Below are 19,271 nucleotides of genomic sequence, written 5' to 3' on the forward strand. Positions count from 1 at the left end.
AGTGGGCTCCAAAATCACTGCAGATGGTGACTGCAGCCATGAAATTAAAAGACCCTTGCTCCTTGGAAGAAATGCTATGACCAACCTAGACAGCATATTAAAAAGCAGACACATTACTTTGCCAACAAAAGTCCTCTAGTCAAAGCTATGGTTTTTCCAGTAGTCATGCATGGATGTGAGGGTTGGATTGTAAAGAAAGTTGAGTGCCAAAAAATTAATACTTTTGAACTGTGGTGTTGGAGAAGACTCTTGAGAATCCCTTGGACTGCAAAGAGATCCAACCAGTCCATCCTAAAGGAAATCAGTCCTGAATATTCATTGGAAAAACTGATGCTGAAGCTGAAACTCCAATACTTTGGTCACTACCTGAATGTGAAGAACTAAATCTTTGGAAAAGACCCTGATGCTGGGAAAGATTGAAGGTGGGAGGAGAAGGGGATGACACAGGATGAGATGGTTGGATGGCATCACCAACTCAATGGACGCAAATTTGAGCAAGCTCTGGCAGTTGGTGATGGACAGGGAGGCCTGGCATGCTGCAGTCCATAGGGTTGCAAAGTCAGACACAACTGAGCGACTGAACTGAACTGATAGCAAATTTGTTAGCATGCCATAGAATCAATGCAGAAATCCCTTGCGTATGCTTCAATCCTAAAGGCACTTCAAGGAAATTCTTTTAATTATGGAATGCAGGTGAGGAAGGCATAGTCAAGATGTAATAGAATACAGCACCCAGTTTTTCTTAGGCTTGATACTTCTCCAGAAAACCACACACAATGTAGTCATTCCTCAAGATTATGTATACTCTGCCCTTCATATCCTCATCCTTAGGTGCTTGGTTCCAGGATCCCTACAGATAAAAAATTTGCTGATGCTGAAATCCCTTATGCATTTGCATATAACCTATGCAATCTTCACATAAACTTTAAAGCATTTCTAGGATATTTACAGTATCTAACACAAGGTAAATGCTATCTAAATAGTTACCAGAGTATGGCAAATTTGTTTTGTTTTGTTGAACTTTCTGGAAATTTTTCCCAAATACTTTTAATCCACTATTGGTTGAACACTTGGATGCAGAACCCATAGATGCAGAACCTGTACATATGAAGGGCTGACTTACATCGAGAAAAATACTATGTTTACTATATATGTGAAGTGAAACTGTTCATTGCTCAGTCATGTCCAGCTCTTTGTGATCTCCAGGCTCTTCTGTGCATGGAATTCTCTAGGCAAGAATACTGGAGTAGGTAGCTATTCCCTTCTCCAGGGGATCTTCCTGACCCAGGGATCAAACCCAGGTCTCCTGCATTGCAGGCAGATTCTTTACTGTCTGAGCCACAAGGGAAGGCCACCATACCATATATACTAGTTCTCATATACAAAAAGTCTACTTCTTAATTTTCCCCCAATGCCCTGCTTTGTGTATCTCAAACCTCAATATCTTAATTTTGTGGCTAAAAATTAATTCAAGAATTTGAAAAAGTAAGCTGGAAGAATAGGTATAAAAATGTAAGAGAATTAAGTTATAACACAGTGACATTCATTCTTGATGACCACATCTCAAGGTCATTGGAAAAATGATAAAAATAAAACATAAAATGGAAGGTTTTTCCAAAGGAATAGCAATTAGAACACTGATCTCATGCCAAGAAAATGTGTCAGTACACACTTTGTAAAGCTTGGTCGCAAAGAATTAGAAACAATACCATATACTAATTATAATTCACATTTTAAAATGTATTTTGAGATAAAATTGGTGTATCACACTGATGACATTTCTTTTCTTGCTGCTATGCCAGCTTGCATGTGTGGTAGGTGATTAAAGATCAGCATCTCCCTGCTTTGGCATTTGATGAAGTCTGGAAAAAATATTTCTTAAACAGAATTTGTAATAGCAACATTAATCAGATTTTCAAATCAGTTGATTCTCAAGATGATATCACAGTTTTTTATCTTTCTACTGACTATTAATCTCTTAAGGAGAAAAATGTCATGTAATGGGTAAAATGTACATTTATTTACATTTCTACTTTTAAATAGCTACCAACTTTTAAATGCCTTGATATAAGACAGACTATTAATTGCTTCAATAAAATCTATCTCAAAGATAAATGTTTAGATAGTAGACTATAGGATAAATCAGAGAATATATTTATTTCAAAATGTTAAAAATTTATTGAGAAGTCCCATTATATCTTAAAATAAATATGTGTGTGTGTGTATATGAGGACTTCCCTGGTGGTGTATATAAATATATATATATATATATATATATATATATATATATATATATATATTTAAAAATCATTACTCAGATCCCTTGTTACTGATATCAATGAACTCTTGATTAGAACATTATCTTCATATACATTCATTATTCTAAGGTATCAAGTATATGATTTTGTCAATCTAAATAATAAGATGATAATTCTAGTATAATCAAAGATTTTACAGTGAATCCTAATTAATCTCTTGAATACCTGTGGGATGAGTAAAGCAAAGATTTCTACAATCTAGACAAAAGCAACATTGAAAGCAATTTTTCACATAAGCTACCAACTAAAGACTTTAAATGAAAACCCAGAGAGCCAGCCTTGAATGTAGGTAGCCTTGTGAGCCCCTAAACAGGAGACCTACTTGACCAATTCTCAGACTTCTGACCCATAAATATTGTTAGATTAAAATGAGAGGTGTTGTAAGCTTACCTCAGGAAACAAGAAAACTCTCAAAATCACCTAACCTTACACTTAAAGTAACTAGAGAAAGAAGAACAAACAAAATCCAAAGTTAGTAGAAAGAAAGAAATCATAAAGATCAGAGCAAAAATAAATGAAATAGAGACAAAAACAGAAAAGATCAATGAAAATAAAAGATGGTTCTCTGAGAAGATACACAAAATTGATAAAATTTTACCTAGATCCATCAAGAAAAAAGGGAGAGTTCCCAAATTAATAAAATCAGAAACAAAAAGGGAGAAGTCATAATCAACATCACATAAAGGATCAAAAGAGACTGCTGCAAATAACTATATACCAATAAAATAGACAGCCAAGAATAAATGGATGAATCATTAGTAATGTACAGTATCCTAATACTAAACCAGGTAGAAATAGAAAATAAAAACAGACCAGTTACCAGTAATGAGATTGAAGCAGTAAATTTAAACACTTTGCATCCATGGGGTCACAAAGAGTCAGACATGACTGAGCACCTGAGCTAGAAAACACACACACACACCCACACATACCCATCACTGATAAAAATAGACACAAAAATCCTCAAAAAATATTAGCAAGCTGAGTCCAACAATACATTAAAATGCTCATCCACCATTATCAAGTGGGATAATAATTTTTCAAACTCCACACATCAATCAATGTGTTATACCACATTAACAAAACAAAGAATAAAAATCATATGATTGTCTCAATAGATACAGAAAAAATACTTTTGAGAAAATTAAGCATGTATTAATGATTAAAATCTCTCCAGAAAGTAGGCATAAAGGGAATCTACCTCGATATAATAAAGCCAAAATATGACAATCCCATAGTTAACATCATACTTAACACAGAAAAGCTGAAATCTTTTTTCCCTAAGATCAGGAACAAGACCAGGATGCCAGTCTCACCTTTCATTCAACATAGTACTAGAAGCCTTTGTCACACCAATCAGAAAAAAGAAGAGACAAAAGGAATCCAAATTGGAAAGGAAGAAGTAAAACAATCACTGTTTGCAGATGACATGATGCTATACCTAGAAAATCCTAAAGACACTACGAGAGCTCATCAATGAAGTGGCTACCAATGGGGTGAGAGACAGATGGAGAGCAATATAGGAGTAGGGGATAATGAGGTATAAACTATCATGTATCAAATAAGCTACAAGGATATACAGTACAATACAGGGAATAGAGTCAGTATTCTATAATAACCATAAGTGGATCACAATGTTTAAAATTGTGATTTACTATACTGTACACCTATAACTTATTTCACACTATAAGTGTGAAACTTTATATGAAAGTATGAAACTATATCTCATATTTTTAAAGAATATCTGTGGAATAGAATTATTAGGCTAAAACATTGATACCAGCAATATGAACACATTGCTACCTAAAAATAAACTATTTCTTAGAAATTTTTAAAGTGTGTTGTTTTAAATAACTAATTTGTGTTAATTCAGGAGAGACTACTTCCAAAGACATCCCCTGCTCTGTGTGATAAAACTGTTTATACTATATACTCTTCCCTTCCCACCCCCATAGAAACAATATTGTCTTAGGAGAAAGGTTAACTATTAGTACAGCAATCGAGACACCAACCATTACCCAAGTGAACTGTATAAATGGCCACATTATACTTGTTTTACACTAAAATTTATACTTAAGTACTTCTCTGCTTTCTCTTCCTGAATCCCAACAATTAAACTCCAAATAGAATACCATATTTTTAACAAATAAAGTTTCAAAATTGCATCTTGTTTGAAATCAAAGTTTCAGTGTTAATTATACATTCTAGCCCCATTTCACTCATATCACAACTCTTAAACTAATTTTTTAGTTATTTAAAATTATAAAATACCTTAAAGAATGAATCCCTTCAACTAACTCTCTAGAATTATGTTCAACTTTATTCCTAAGATGGTTTTGCCCCTGGAGACTCAGTAAAGACAGACAATTAGAAGAGACTCATTAAAGAATATGCATTAATATTATCCATCTAAATTCATAAAATTAACAATTTCTAAATGCCTGAAAGATCACAAGATTTACCTTCTCACTATTTGTTGGGTATAATTCATATAGACCTTTTGTTCTCAAATCACTTTGGCATTTGGAAAACATAAGTTCTAAGCACTAAGTTTTATTATCCTCCCAAGTGAAGGAAAGGCATTTTGAAGAAGAGTAGCCCAAAGCAATCTCAGTTTCCAAATCTCTCAAGATCTGCAACCTAGGAGTGATGTCAGAAACATGGTGAAGTGAAAAACTACTTCTGTCTCTCGTATTCAGCCTATAACCATTAAAGCATCCATAACCCAACAAAGATGCCTCTGCCCAATACAACAGGATGCCAGAGAATTCCACACAGCTGTACCTCTAAAGGCAGGTGGATGGGATCACACAGAGGAGGTGGAACTGAGGGAACAACAGAGAGAGTGTCTGTACACACAGCCCTCCGACCATAGCAATGGAGCCCAGATCTAGAGAAAATTCAGAGCAGCAGGAAAGATGGCACACACAACTCCATCCACTCAACCACAACAGTGTCCATGGAAACAGGTAATGGGGCAGCAGTGGAGCCAGAGCCTGAGACCCCATCCCTCCAGCAACTGAGGCACCCTGACCCTGGTGCCTGCCCTCCCCCATCTGCAGTAGCAGAGCCTCTGAACTTCACAAAAACAGGATATGGTAGAGGTGCCTGCACAACCCTGGCTCTTCCCTCTCGGTTTCCTTCCCTCTTTAGAAGGCCTGTGTCTCAGGGGATCCCAGGTGCAAGGAGAGAGCTCTGCATATCAGGGACAACAGAGGCTCTGGCAGAAGCAAGTCACCAATGCCCCCTGTGAGCCACACCTCTTAAAGAGAGATCAGAGACTGGAAAGTGCCACTGTCAAATATAACTTGTGGTCACTCAGGTAAAAGAAATAAAAAGCTTGTGTGATAGTGCCATCTGACAGAAAATCAAAGAACAAAGTCTAACTTCTAACCTGTCATTTAATTTCAAATGCATCAGCGGAGCAACAACTCATCAAGCAACATAAAGAACCACAGATAACACTACACTGCAAAAATAAATAAATAGATAAATAAGACTAAGGCAATTCTCCAGAAACCAAACTTACAGTCACAGAAGATTATGATCTAACTGATAGAGAATTCAAAATAGCTATCATGAAGAAACTCAGTGAGAGAAAGAAAACTCAAAAAGGCAGTTTAATGAGCTAAGAAATAAAATTAATGAATAAAAGGAACACTCTACCTAAGGTTAAAACTGTAAAAAAAAAAAAAAAAAAAACAAATGTTGGAGCTAAAGAACACAATAAATGAGAAGAATGCATTAGAGAGCAGTGGAAATAGAGCAGACCATATGGAAGAGAGAATTAGTAAGCCCAAAGATAGAAATCTAGAAACAATACAAGTAGAAGAGGAAAGAGAAATAAGATATTTTAAAAGTGAGGAAATCCTGCAAGAGTTATCTGAATCTTTTAGGAAGGGTAACATTAGGATAATGGGTTTCCCATAAGGGAATAGAGGACAAAGTGACCAGATTATTTAAAGAAATAATAGCTGACAACTTCCCAGGTATGGTGAGGGAACTGCATATAAAAGTCCATGAAGCTTAGAGAAAACCAAATGACCTCAATGCCAAAAGATCTTTTCTAAGACATGTAATATTAAAACTGTCAAAAGTCAATGACAAAGAATTGTAAAGGCAGCAAGGGAAAAAGAATGGTAACCTACAAAAGAACCCCCTAGTAGGCTATCAGCAGATTTCTCAGCAAAAACCATGAGGGAATGGGATGACAGTCTCAAAATACTGAAAGACAAAAACTGTCATCCAACAATACTGTATCCAGCAAGTTTATCACTCAGATGTAAAAGAAAAAAAAAAAATATTTTCCTCAACAAAAGCTGAAGGAATCCATCAACACTAGACCTGCTTTGGCACCCCACTCCAGTACTCTTGCCTGGAAAATCCCATGGATGGAGAAGCCTGGTAGGCTGCAGTCCATGGGGTTGCTAAGAGTCGGGCACGACTGAGCGACTTCACTTTCACTTTTCACTTTCATGCATTGGAGAAGGAAATGGCAACCCACTCCAGTGTTCTTGCCTGGAAAGTCCAGGGGACGGGGGAGCCTGGTGGGCTGCTGTCTATGGGGTCGCACAGAGTCGGACACGAATGAAGCAACTTAGCAGTGGCAGCAGCAGACCTGCCTTACAAGAGACAGTGAAAAAAACTTTTATCAGAAACAAAATAGCAAAAACTACACAAAACTTTTTAAACACATTATTATAGTATAAAAGTTAAAGGTGGGAAAAGAAAGCAGAAAAATAACTGTAGCTATCTCAGTTTGGTAACAAATTCACAACACAAAAAAAGGGTCATTTAAGACAACAAAAACATAAAGGGAGAAAAAGAGAAGAACGTCAACCCATATAGGTAACTGAAAATAAGATGCTTTCAGCTGGAAAAGGACTTCTAGCTAAGAGATGCTTATACAAACTTCATGGTAACCACAAAATATAAGCCCAGAGCAGAGACACGAAACAGCTTTTTAAAAAAGAGGTAACTGAGAAAAACAGAAAATCACCAAACCAAAATGGCATAGAGAAACAAAAAGGAAAAAATGGAGACAGAGAAACCAAAAAACAAAGTAAAAAATGGCAACACTAAGTTCTCACTAATTGATCATCACACTAAATATAAATAAACCGAACTTGCCAATTAAAAGACACAGAGTAGTTGGATAGATTAACAAACAAGATCAGACTATATGCTGCCTCCAGGAGACACAAATACTGGCCCAAACGGAAGGGTCAGACAATGCTACTTCAAACAAATAACAGCCAAAAGAAAGCAGGTACCTACGTGCTCTGGAGCTTCCCTGGTAGCTCAGTGGGTAAAGAATCTGCCTGTGATTCAGGAGGTCCTGGTTCAATTTCTGGGTTGGGAAGATCCCCTGGAGAAGGGTTAGGCTACCCATTCTAGTATTCATGGGCTCCCCTGGTGGCTCAGATGGTAAAGAATCTGCCTTCAGTGCAGAAGACCTGGGTTTGATCTCTGGGTTGGGAAGATCCGCTAGAGAAGGACATGGCAACCCACTCCAGAATTCTTGTTTGTAGAATCCCCAAGGACAGAAGAACCTAGCGGGCTACAGTCCATAGCGTGGCAAAGAGCTGGACATGACTGAGCAACTAAGCACAGCCCAGCACATACAGGCTTATATCACACAAAATAGTCTTCAAGACAAAAAAGGATAACAAGACACAAAAATGGACAGAATATTATAATAACACAGGGGACAATTCATCAGGAAGACTTGACAGAGATGAATATATGCATCTAACATAGGAGCACCAATGTATATAAAGCAATTAGTCATGGAACTAAAGGAAGAAAATGATAGTAACAAAATAATAGTAGGGGACTTTTAACACTAATCCAATTTACATCCCTTTATCTTCATTATAGCATTATTTGCAATAGCCAATATATATAAACAATCTACATGCCCATCAACAGATAAATGGATAAGGGAGATGTGATGGACAGATAGCAGAATACTGCTGCTGCTGCTGCTACTGCTAAGTCGCTTCAGTTGTGTCTGACTCTGTGCAACCTCATAGACGCCAGCCCACCATGCTCCCCGGTCCCTGGGATTCTCCAGGCAAGAACACTGGAGTGGGTTGCCATTTCCTTCTCCAATGCATGAAAGTGAAAAAATAAAGTGAAGTCGCTCAGTCTCGTCCAACTCCCAAGCGACCCCATGGACTGCAGCCCACCAGGCCCCTCCGTCCATGGGATTTTCCAGGCAAGAGTACTGGAGTGGGTTGCCATTGCCTTCTCCAGCAGAATACTACTCAGCCATAAAAAAGATGAAATCTTGCCATTTCTAACAACATAGATGGCCTTGAGAAAATTATGCTAGGTGACATAAGTCTAATAAAAAAAAATGACTTACAATTTCATTCATATGTGAAGTATAAAAAACAAGCAAGAAAACAAAAACAAGATAAATTTACAAACCAATAAAGCAGAAACAAACTCGTAGATACAGAAAACAGAGTAGTGTTTACCAGAGGGCAAGGGATCAGAGGAAGAGCAAAATGGGTAAAGACGATCAACTGTACGGTGATGGGTAGAAAATACATTTTTGCAGTGAGCTCATGGTAAAGTATAAAGACAGAGACAAAGAATGTTGCCCAGGTGAAACAATGTAATATTATTAATCAATGTTACCTCAATAATTAATTAATTTTTAAAGGAATTGCAACTCATATGCAATAGATCTTAGGTGGCCTGAAAAGTTCCAAAAATCCACTCTTTACACTTTATTAGGAGTTGGTTCTGTCTGCAATCAGAGTGAAACGGTCAGGGTCATCTCAAAGAACTTCTAATCCTTATACGCGGCAATTCCTTCTGACCTCAAGGCTTAGAGTTAACTTTTATGTTTCCTCTCTTTGACATTTTTCCTTCTCTTGATTCCATTTCTCTTTATCAATCATCTCTATTTCCTTCTCCACCTCCAAACTCCAGACTCTAATAACCTCACACCTCAGTCACTTCAATACTTTCTTACCTTTCCAAAGTCCTATTTTCTTTTAGGACATTTCAGTTCAGTTCAGTTCAGTCGCTCAGTCGTGTCCGACTCTCTGCAACCCCATGAACCACAGCACACCAGGCCTTGCATTATTAGGTGAATCTTTGAAAAATATTTCTAAAAATTAACAAAACTATAATATGTGTCAATCCCCAACCTAGGCTCTAATCACTGTTTCATCCTTGGTGGTTTCCCATGCTTTGAACACCAAGAAACAGCCTGAAAGACTCGCCAGGTTCACTGGGAGATATGTCTTAGAGGGGAATTCAACTTCACAGTTTTGGGTTTAACTAAACAGACATTTTTGTCTCCTAAGGAATGTCAGGCATCATGCTTGACAGTGGAGAGCAACAATGAGTAAGACATGGTCCTGCTTTTGAAGAGCTCATTGTGGTTGGAAAGAGAGTTTAAAACACCATTACCACTATAAAACATGAGGCAATTGCTAGAGAGGATTATGTGTAAAACACATGTATACCTGTGGCAGATTCATTTTGATATTTGGCAAAACTAATACAATTATGTAAAGCTTAAAAATAAAATAAAATTAAAAAAAAAAAAAAACGCTATTTAAGAACACAATGGAGGGGCATAGTGGGAGTGAGATTAGAGAACGACCGGGGAAAGCCATGTAGGAGATACAGTTGACTGCTGCTGCTGCTGCTGTTGCACCTGATTAGAAAATTAGGGCTTCCATTCCTAAATAATATTCAAAATGATAATAAGAAAAAAGATTTCCTTAGAGTACACCTGAGGTTGTAGTTTCAAATGGAAGGTGATGGATATGGAATTATTAACAGAGAGAAAAATCAAGGGAGGGAAGGCAGAATATAAACCTGTGTAATAGAGAACTTCCAAGACTCTGCAAATCACAATACGAGACAGAAAATGAGAAAAGGGGATCGAGTTGGGCTCCAAGTTCTCAAGTCTGAGTGCTAAAGGCAAAATAAGATATTGAAGACAGAATATTCAGAACAGAACCAGGGCTGGAGAAGGGGAGAGAAATACATGGCATTTTAGATGGACTAAAGAGACTCCTGTCTGTGCAGCAGGCATTTACAGATGGCACCTAGCATACAGCACAGGTGTGTATTGGGGAACATGATAGGAACATTAGGAAAGATGTGCAAAAGAAGAGCAGGGAGCCAGGATGAGAGGTAAGGATTCATCTACATTTGAAGTCAACAGAATCTGGTGAAACTAAGCAAAGAAAATAAAAAGGAGCATCCAGAATATTAAGAGAAGCTCATCATCATCTAGGACTTGTCAATCTTTCCAGATATTGCTTTAAAATAAAGATCATGAATTACCTTCTGCTGTAGCAAATAAAAGACCGTTCGGGCCCTTTATCTGCTAGTGGTCACAGAAATTCGAGTTAGCTTTTGAAAATTCATTTCAAACAGAGAATCTTTATAGTATGTACAAGAGTATGTTTTTCATTATGAAGTAACAATATGAGAGAAAATCTGAAGAAATGCACTATAATTCACTTACATTTTACTGAGAAAATGGAGACACATGGCTTGTCTCCAGCTGATTTGACTGCTCCCAACAGCCACGCAGCTGTAAACTGCCACCAGCAAGCCTTATACTTCAAAATGATCAAAATAAAAGAACATATAAAGTTCTACATAATAAATAGTAGCCTGCATTTAAAGCCAATGTGTTTTATATTTTTAGTCCTCAGCAGAGGTATCTTTCATATATGAACATTGAAAGAACCTACCAATAGTTCATAAATCCAAGGCTGTAAAACTGCACACCTCCCACTGATACTCAATATTTTAGGTTTTTATAAGCCCTCTCTGGGGTAAAGCCTTCTTCTCCACAGGCCAGAAAAGGATGCTGATGAGGACTGGCCTATATTTAAGGGATAAAGAGTTCAAATAAATCTAAGCCAAAACATTAGCGATGAACAATGAGAATATAATGCAACCAACCTACACATCAGAATATTATGGCTTTTTTTCTTATATGGGAAGCAGTAGTACTTGGAGTCAGACAGACTGCTATCCAAATTCTAGTTCTGCTACCTAATACTGACGCAAACCTTGAAAATATTAGGGAATCACTGTTTCCACACATGAAAAATTGGATAGTGCGTTTCACTTGTAGGGTCATTGGAAGGGTTAAATGAAGTGGTGTATATAAATTACCTAGGACAGGGCCTGGTACAAATCTGCACTATGTAATTGGGGAGGTTAGTTTTAAAGAACAACATTAATTTTGTTTGATCTCTTTTCTCAACCATGGTTTTATCGACTTGTATTAGTTAACAGTAGTGCTTCTGTAATCTGACATTTTCAAGATTCCACATAATTAACACAATTTCCAGCAAACTGTATTGCTAATTTCTCTAGCCTTTATGACCATCTATGATTGATGCTCTCTTAGCTAGTAATAAATGTGATGATATTATGAGTTCTATAACTCGTTATAAGTAGGACAAAACAAGGTGATTTATGAAATCAAAGACAGGTGGAACAAAACATACTTGATCCTCAGTCAAGAAATAGAAAATAATTTGATAGGAGTGTAGGACCATTTGGGAGAAAAAAATACATCATGCAAAGAAAAAAAGATATTATGTTTTTAATAGGTAGTATGAACCTTACATTAATTATGCAGTACAGCATCATCCTTAACAATATGCCTTTTTTAGTTATACAGACCTCAGGTGAGTCACTGACATTCTCTGTGTCTCAGTTTCCTTTTCTGTTACATTTTTACCTCATAGGATGTTAAGGATGAAGTGAGTTAATAGTGTAGGGGAGCAGAATTCACCATCCCCAAATATGTCTCTCTGGCAGAAGTATTATTTCAGGCTGATCATTTTTTAAGAAACTGCAGAGACAGGAGAAGTTCTGAAAATGAAGAGGAATTTACCCTTCATAAGAGACATTTATAAGTACAAAATAAGTTTTAATTTGTAAAGTGTCTCCTTTGCAATACCAGGGAAAGGAGGTCAACTCCAAATTTCTAGAAACTTTTATAATGCAGAAGACAATTTAAATTTGTATTATAACTGTTTACTGTTCTTTTCTTGGTAATTTCCCAGCATCTTCTTTTATCTTTAAGTGAAGTTGGTATTTAAGGTGAGGGCTTCCTCCACTTCATAGAGTTACTCAGTTTTCCTGGGCCTGTCCCATGTACACAGGAGGTATACATGTTACTAAACTTGTGTTTGTTTTTCTCCTGTTAATCTCATGTATCAATTGAATTATTAGACCAGCCAAAGACCCTTGAAGGGAAGAAGAGAAAGCTTTTCCATTTGTGAAGTACACAGCTGTCAAGGATAGTTAGTTCTCAATAACTAAGTGTTCTTATTATTTATTGAATTCATTAAGGTCTTCGAAAAAAAGAGAAAACACAGTTAGCTGACATTATGAAAAGCCCTTACTACTGGTATGATTTTCAGAGGCATGGGTAGGAAAAGCAGCAACAAAAGATATTGAGGGAGCCCAGGACTCAGAAGCCATCATCATACAAGGTCTGCAGAGGCAAAGGAGAGGAGGATATTGTGGTCATACATGGCAACCACAAAGGGACAGAGAACCACAGCAGGGAAAGGAAGAAGGAAATATCTCTATTTTCAACTGCCCAAACAAAATAGGAAACCAGAGGGCAGGGGAGTCAAGGTGCTGTAGACCACAGAAATCAACCTCCCAGTGCTCTACTAGAGCAGAGAAGGCCAAAGATGAAGAGGGTGACGAAGGGTTAAAGAGAAACTGTCCAGTCCAAATAATAATTGAATTGAAGGACACCCTTTACTCCTCAGAAATAGCCTAGAGCCTTTATTTTGTTCACTGCCTTTCTTCCTCAGTTCCTCAGACATGCCAAGTCTGTTTTCATTTTAGGAGAAAGACCTAGTATGACATCTGTGTTGCATCTGATATCTTCTGAGTTTGGTAGAATGTAAGCCTTTATTTTGAGACATATAGTTCACTTTTACTAGACCAATCCGTAGTCAAAGGGTGAAAATTCTTGATTATTAAAAAAAAAATGAACCATAAGCCAGATAAAATTTAAGTTGTGAATTTATTTATGCAGAAGACAAAGGTGTCAAAATCTAACAAGACTTAACATTTTTGGTGAGTGCTTAGCAAACAGAGCAATGATTCACTTTATTTTTTTGGTTATTTTCTATGCTCTTTCCTATAGAGTGATTTATAATTCCTATACCCACTTTTAGCCAAAGATTTTATCCTTGGTCAGTAAAGAGCTTAAATGAATCATCCTAAATCTTGATAGACAAAGACTCCTTGATAGTTCAGTTGGTAAAGAATCTACCTGCAATGCAGAATACCCTGGTTCAATTCTTGGGTTGGGAAAATCCGCTGGAGAAGGAATAGGCTACCACTCCAGGATTCTTGGACTTCCATTGTGGCTCAGCTGGTAAACAACTTGCCTGCAATGTAGGAGACCTGGGTTCAATCCCTAGGTTGGTAAGATCCCCTGGAGAAGGGAAAGGCTACCCATTCCTAATATTCTGGCCTAGAGAATTCCATGGACCATACAGTTCATGGGGTTGCAAAGGGTCGGACAGGACTGAGTGACTTTCACTTTCTTCTCTCTTTAACCAAACTTTAGTCAGGTTCCTTGATGTTCTCATTTTGGCTAGGACTTGCACTTGGACTCTGACCCTGCCTTGCTTATCGAGTTTTATCAAGAATCCTGCTGGGTTAGTTTTACAAAAATTCCCTACCCTTAATATCTGATAAAATTCCTCTTTCTATGTGGTATCCAACTCCTATTGATATTTGATCAAATTGTTTATTCTCCACCATGAATATCTCTTCACTGTTGGCATGTAGGAGGGATTTCCTCCTATTCCTCTGGGTTCTTTTAGAATCCAGAATCTATTAGAATTCTGGATTCTAATAATTTGACACAAGACAAATTAACAAAAGAAAATCAAATTTAATTTTGTATGTATATAGGTCCCAGGTAGCGCTAGTTGTAAATAACACACCTGCTAATGTAGGAGACACAAGAACATGGGATCAATCTCTAGGTCGGGAACGTCCCCTGGAGGAGGGCTTGACAACTCACTCCGGTGTTCTTGCCTGGACAATCCCCATGGACAGAGGAGCCTGGCAGGCTACACTCCATGGGGTCACAAAGAGTTGGGAATGACTGAAGTGACACAGCCCACATGCACATGTGGGTCTCATAAAATGGACCTAACCAAATGACCAATGCAGCTTCCACACTTTTTAGAAAAAGAAACAATACTTTTGTGAGGTATTTGAAAAGACAAGAAATTTAGGCTTGAGTGCTTAACTAAAAGGTAAATTTACCTGTTCTTAAATTCATTAAAAACATTCCTGGCTACCTATGTCTATGTGGCATTTTGAATTCACTTTTGAACCTATTATAACATCTTTTTGGTTTCCTCGATAATGAATCAGTAAATGAATTTTGACATTTTATATTTGTACAAGTCATGATTTTACCTTTTAAAAATTACTATTTAACAGGTATTACTGTTGAATAATTGAACAACATAGGTTTGACAAGTTCAAGAGTCAACAACAAGTTGAACAACATAGGTTTGACCTGTGTGGGTCCACTTATATGCATATCTTTTCAATAGCATATACTATCCTACTACTCAATCCATGGTAAGTTCAATCCATAGATATGGAACCACAAATACAGAGGAAGCTAGTACACAGAGGAACAGCCTATAGAAAGGGTCGATATAAGTTATACATGAATTTCCAACTGCGCATAAGGTGAGCATCCCTGACTCCCACATTGTTCAAGGATCAACTGTACTATTATTCCCAATTTTGTTGTTGTTGTTCAGTTGCCTAGTCGTGTCTGGCTCTTTGTGACCCCATGGACTGCAGCATGCCATGCCTCCCTGTCCCTCACTATCTTCCAAAGTTTGCCCAAGTTCATGTCCATTGCATTGGTGATGCCAACCAGCTATCTCATCCTCTGACGCCCTCTTCACATTCATCAAAAGGCTCTTTAGCTCCCCTTTGCTTTCTGCCATTAGAGTGGTGTCATCAACATGTCTGAGGTTGTTGTTTCTCCTGCCTATCTTGATTTCAGCTTGTAACTCCTCCAACCCAGCATTTCTCATGATGTGCTCAGCATATAGGTTAAACAAACAGGGTGAAGCAGACAGCCCTGTCGTACTCCTTTCTCAATCTCGAACCAATTCGTTGTCATTTCCATACAGTGTTCTAACTTGCTCCTTGACCCGCACACAGGTTTCTCAGGAGACAGGTACAATGGTCTGGTATTCCCATCTCTTTAAGAGCTTTCCACAGTTTATTATGATCCACACAGTCAAGGCTTTTCTGTTGTTCAGTTGCTCAGTCCTGTCCGACTCTTTGCAACCCCTTGACTGCTACTATAGTCTACTACTACTATATATGACTACTATATCTTTGATTATATTGCACCTTTGTAGGCAATGTAATGCCTTTGCTTTTTTTTACACAGTCTAGGCTTGTTATAGATTTTCTTCCAAGGAGCAAGCATGTTTTAGTTTTGTGGCTACAGTCATCATCTGCAGTGATTTTGGAGCCCAAGAAAATAAATTCTGTCACTGTTTCAACCACTCAATGTCAGGTCTGGCTCAGTCTCTTCTGGAGGTCACTGCTCCTTTCCCTCAGTCCCGGTGGGTACAAGGTTTTGTTTGCACCCTCTGAGTGTCTTTGGTGGGTCTGAGGCTTGATTCTAAATGAGATTGCACCCCTCCTACCTTCTTGTTGGGCTTCTCCTTTGCCCTTGGGCATAGAGTACTTTATTTTTGGTGGGATGCAACATTTTCCTGTTGATGGTTGTTCAGCAGCTCATTGCAATTTTGGTGTTCTTGCAGGAGAAGATGAGCTCACGTCCTTTAACTCTGCCATCTTGCCTAACACCCAAAGGCTTTAGCATAGTCAATGAAATAAAGGTAGATGCTTTTCTAGAATTCCCTTTCTTTCTCTAAGATATAATGAATGTTGGCAATCTGATCTCTGGTTCCTCTTCCTTTTCTAAACCCAGATTAGATATCTGGAAGTTCTTGGTTTGCATAATGCTGAAGCCAAGCATGCAAGATTTTAAGCATGACCTTACTAGCAAGTGAGATGAATGAATTGTCCAATGCTCAGCACATTCTTTAGTACTACCCTTCTTGGGAATTGGGATAAAGATTGACCTTTTCCCAGTCCTGTGGCCACTGCTGGGTCTTCCAGATTTGCTAACATATTGAATGCAACACCTTGATGGCATCATCTTTTAGGGTTCTGAATAACTCTACTGGAATTTCATCACATCTACTAACTTTACTAACAGCAGTGCTTGCTAAGGCCCACTTGACTTCATACTCCAGAAAATCTGGCTCTGGGTGACTGACCACACCATCATAGTAATCCGGTTCATTAAGATCTTTTTTGTACAGTTCTTCCATGTATTCTTTCCATCTCTTCTTGATCTCTTCAATGTCTACTAGGTCTCTACCATTCTGTCCTTTATTGTGCCCATCTTTGGGCAAAACGTTCTCTTGATATTTCCAATTCTCCTGAAGAGATCTCTAGTCTTTCCCCTTCTGCTCTTTTCTTCTAGCTTAATGCACTGTTCATTGAAGAAGGTCTTCTTGTCTCTCCATGCTAATCTTTGGAACTCTGCATTTAATTGGATATACCTTTCCCTTTATCCCTTGCTTTTCATTTATCTTTTTTCTTCAGCTATTTGTAAAGTCTCCTCAGATAACCACTTTTCCTTCTTGCTTTTCTTTTTCTTTGGGATGGTTTTGTTCGCTGACTCCTGTACAATATTATGGACCTCCATCCCTAGTTCTTCAGGCACACTGTTTACAAATTCTAATTCCTTGAATCTATTCATTAACCTCCGCTGCATATTCATAGGGAATTTGACTTAAGTCCTATGTGGCTGGCCTAGTGGTTTTCCCTACTTTCTTTAGCTTAAGCCTGAATTTTGCTACAAGAAGCTGATGATCTGAGCTACAGTTAGCTCCCCATCTTGTTTTTCCTGACTGTACACAGCTTCTCCATCTTTGGCTACAAATAATGTAATCAATGTGATTTCAGTATTGACCATTTGGTGATGTCCATGTGTAAAGTCATCTCTTGTGTTGTTGAAGAAGAGTATTTCTATGACCAGTGAAGTCTCTAGGCAGAATTCAGTTAGCCTTTACCCTGCTTCATTTTGTTCTCCAAGGCCAAACTTGCTTGTTACCCCAGGTATCTCTCGTCTTCCTACTTTTGCCAATTTTACCAATGGAGAAATTGAGGCTCAGAAAAGTTAGATAACCGACTCATGATTATTGAAGTCAGAGTGCATACTTTTCCCATACACTGTAACTGTATGAATATAAACAAAAATCACATGGTCTTTGTGTGGTACGGCATTTCTCAAGATGCTGAATCATATGCAGCATGAAAACCCAGCCAACTAATAATTACTGCTGATTAGATAATTAGTGACTAGACCTGCTAATTACATTTCAACATAGCTGCTGTATGGTAATAAAAATAATAGCTCAGTGAAGCATACACAAAGTAGCATTACACAAACCTGACCATCAAATGTCCCAGTAAATAATTTCAATTAAAACTCTAAGAAATCTCAGGTATAGTTTTCTTCCTTTCACAGATTCCTAGCATTAGCAGAGATGATTAGCTGGTTTTGATTGGTTTCATACTAGTAAAAAAGAAAAAAGAGAAAAGAGGGCAAGAAATGGAGAAAGAGGAGAAAGAAGAGGAACAGCAGGTTTCAGCATGAGATAAGCTAAAAATTGTTTACTTATGAGATAGGAAATTCTGTTTTGCAGTTGTGTGACACAGGGAAAGTTTTAATCACAGCCAGGTTCTATATATGTATATAAATTGGCTTAAGACCACCTGCCATTAAGCTATTTAGATAAAATGAGACAGTTACTATAAACCATCTGACACATAAGTAAGTCTTCAATACATTCTAATCCCCTCTGCTCAACCCTACCCCTATTCCCATCAAAGCACAGTGAAGCAGGAAAGAACAAGAATATAGAATTCACTTTAAGTGAATTAAGTAGTGCCCAAGAGCAGATGGTGAACCTAAATGGTGAACCTTCAACTAGATTTGGTTTCCAATGTATACCTGTAAGATATGAACATTAATGACAATTTACATCACAAGTAACTTCAAGACTTACACTGTGAATGTAATGAAAATGTGCTTGCCTTTAAAAATGAGAGACAAGCAAATGCCATATGACTCAGAAGTTGTGATCTCCATCAAATAGCAGCTGAGAGATTCATAGTGGTAACAGTGTGACATCCTGGAGGGACAATTTTATGCTATGCTTATTTTTGTACACAGCTGAAGTGACAAGCTAATATATAGTCTTAAAGCCATTTAAGATGATAGAATGCTCTGTATTTCCTCACTCAGCTACAGTTTTTGGAGGGGAAAAGGATGGGCGTTTGTTTTAAATCACATTTCCAATTTAGTTCATGGAGGATAACTGGCAAAACGTTGAAAAAATCAATTTTTTCCCTAGCTTTTTTTTACCTTTCTCAGTGTCTAATATCTCATCCCGCAACTCTTTCAAAATGTTTCATTTTCATGAATTCTCTAAATATAATAACACTAAATTTGTTGCAAACAATGCAAAACTAGCTCCATGCTCTATATTAAGTATAAAATGTAAATATAAACACAAAATACTAAGTAAATATTTTATTTTTCTAAGAGGTCAGTTCACAAATTGTTAAAAATGTTATAAGGTAGGTGGAGACTTTTCCATTATGTAGAGGGGGAAAGAACTGCCTTAAAGAGAGCACAAAAAGGGAGCACAGATGATGGGTCCTCTCTGAATCTCTGACAATCAATCAGTTTTAAGTAGAAAAGTCATCTTGGACACAGAGATGTCAAATAGGAAACAATTTCTTCTGAGCAGAGGTCCATTTCAGGTTTTCTGTAATTCAAGTGAGTTT

This window comes from Bos taurus, chromosome 7 (assembly GCF_002263795.3).
Source record: "Bos taurus isolate L1 Dominette 01449 registration number 42190680 breed Hereford chromosome 7, ARS-UCD2.0, whole genome shotgun sequence".
Classification (NCBI taxonomy): Eukaryota; Metazoa; Chordata; class Mammalia; order Artiodactyla; family Bovidae; genus Bos; species Bos taurus.